Below are 2,500 nucleotides of genomic sequence, written 5' to 3' on the forward strand. Positions count from 1 at the left end.
CTGTCTGCTTGCATGGTTGCCCGCCCGTCTATTTGTCTGTCGGTGAATGTTAAAAGGACAGGTTCAAAGATTAGGCCAAAAACATGTTTTTGCAATGTTCTCAGTACTGAGTTCTTAAATTCTATCTTACATTCTTTTTGTTAACGTTTTTGCGAACGTACCTGTGTGTGTGTGTGTGTGTGTGTGTGTGTGTGTGTGTGTGTGTGTGTGTGTGTGTGTGTGTGTGTGTGTTGAGTTTGCACATACTCTCTCTCTCTCTCTCTCTCTCTCTCTCTCTCTCTCTCTCTCTCTCTCTCTCTCTCTCTCTCTCCTCTCTCTCTCTCTCTCTCTCTCTCTGTCAGTCTCTCCCTATCTCTCTCTCTCTCTCTCTTCATATATATATATATATATATATCACATGACCTCCCTTCTTTGTCTCTGTTACTTCAGTATGGGTATATATGTTGTATTTTTATAGCTCAATAAATACATCATGGACTCCATAAAATATATGATAGTGCAGATTCCGATTTGGGCAAAGAACTACTTTCCTCCCGACCTTTGGCCTCGCGCCGAACAATGTGACACATTTGTATGAAGTTCCAAAATCGTATTGCACGGCTCAGAAAACCATATCAGTTGCACGCAAAAATGAATCTCAGAACTGATCTGATGTATGAGATGCAATAAGCAAACGTTTCTTTCATTATGAAAGCAATGCAGGTCGAAAAAAACGAACATTCAACTTACAAGATAACCAGATGCTAGCGAACCAAAACAAAAACACGAGTACCCTCCCTTGTATCGTTAGCAGACGACTTTTGAGAATCTGTCAGTGGTGTGTTTTGGTGTGCGTCTTCAGTTTCTCTGGCAGTGTCGGTGTGGGAACTGACAGAAGCTAGGGAGCACAGATAATAGAAGACCTGTCACATAGACTAATCACACAATCAATACACATTTGGCTCATGTTTTAAATGACAGTTTCGAGTTTGTTAGTCAAACTCAAAGCAACAACACTGTCACTGGTGACATGCGCAGCGAGACCGAGAAACGTCCTTTACCTGGCACGGTTGGGCTTCGCTATCAAACATCGCCTGTTTCACGTGTTTTGCGAGCAAGTCTACTCTTTTGCCTGGCTCTGCAGTAAGTCCACATTGGCGATGAAGGTATCCAAGAACTTAACATGTGTGTATTTTTCCGTAATCCAGTCATATTCCTTCAAAATGCAATCAATCGGCGGTGACAGACGTGTCGGTCGCGTTTTCCTCACACCCATACCAGTTTAAGTTCATCCATGCAAACACACTCGCAAAACAGTTTATCACGTAGATACATTTCAAATAGGGAGCAAATGGTTAAATCTAAACCTACTTATTTGTTCCCTAAAATTTGCTTCTCTGTCAATAAGCCTAATTACACACGTTCGAGGAAAAAAAACCGTGGAATCGATTCTGAATCGAGTAAGCCAAATGGGTCCCAAACCCGTTTCGCCCGTTCTGCCGACCTGAAACGCAAAACAAAAGAATTGTGCGCTTCAACTAAATTAATTTCTATACGACTTCATTACTTTCTTGCAACTTATGAACCTTTACTTAAAGCTTTTAAATGGTCTGAAAGTAGTGTTACCGCGTACTTATCGATGCACTCATTCGTTTTATTTTTTCAGCGACGGTCACTTAGTTTAAGGTTGCAAAAGGGCTAAGTCTCGCTGGCAACACTGTTTTACCCTGCACAGATCGCAACAGTGCCGCTAGTAGTCTACACTTTGTGTTTGATGGTAGAATGGGATATACAGATTACAACACTCGTGGTTTTTTATATGGCTTGTATTTCAGTCAAGACCCAGCGGGAATATCAATCGAGAGCCACTCGCCAGAGGCTCGTGTCTCCCGATGATATTCATCCGCTGGGTCTTGACTGAAATACAAGCCATATAAAAAACCACTCGTGTTGTAACCTATACATATACAAATATTGCTCTCAGTATCCTCATCCTTCTATCGGTTTACTGCATCTCCTCTCTATTATTTCCATCCGACGCCAGCCCTGCTCACTCCTATCACGTTTCTAAACAGCAACGCAGCAACTACAACTACTGCTGCTATGTACCACTATTGGCAACTTCCTACTTCATTTCATTGTTCAGTTTGAGTCTCGTCCTGATATGGCTCTGCGTAGTCGGCTGGACGTTAAGCAACAAATAAACAAACAAACAAACAAATCAGTTTGAGTGCATCGTGTGTTTTGAAGAACATGACTACGAGTAATAAAAACAATCATGTAAATAAATATACAACCGTCACAACAAAAACAACAACAAGGGCACAGAACGTAAAGAACCACTTTGCAAACTTGCAAAACCAAACAGCTAAGGTAGAAATTGTTAGCAACGCATAAACAAACCACGAAGAAGCTCAGTCCGGGCGAAGGCATCCAATAAATGTGAATGCCCTGCTTCAAATCGCTATTATATAGCTTGCACTTAGCGCCAACACATTTTGGACCGACTAAACCACAACTC

The 2,500-nt window shown here is 41.6% G+C and overlaps 1 protein-coding gene across 1 annotated transcript in view; it reads right to left on the minus strand.

The window, feature by feature from the left end:
* The window catches only part of LOC138963908 (tyrosinase-like protein), a 26,731-nt gene that overhangs the window by 23,241 nt on the left and 990 nt on the right, over positions 1-2,500 (minus strand). The window lies entirely within an intron of this gene.

This window comes from Littorina saxatilis, linkage group LG1 (assembly GCF_037325665.1).
Source record: "Littorina saxatilis isolate snail1 linkage group LG1, US_GU_Lsax_2.0, whole genome shotgun sequence".
Taxonomy (NCBI): domain Eukaryota; kingdom Metazoa; phylum Mollusca; class Gastropoda; order Littorinimorpha; family Littorinidae; genus Littorina; species Littorina saxatilis.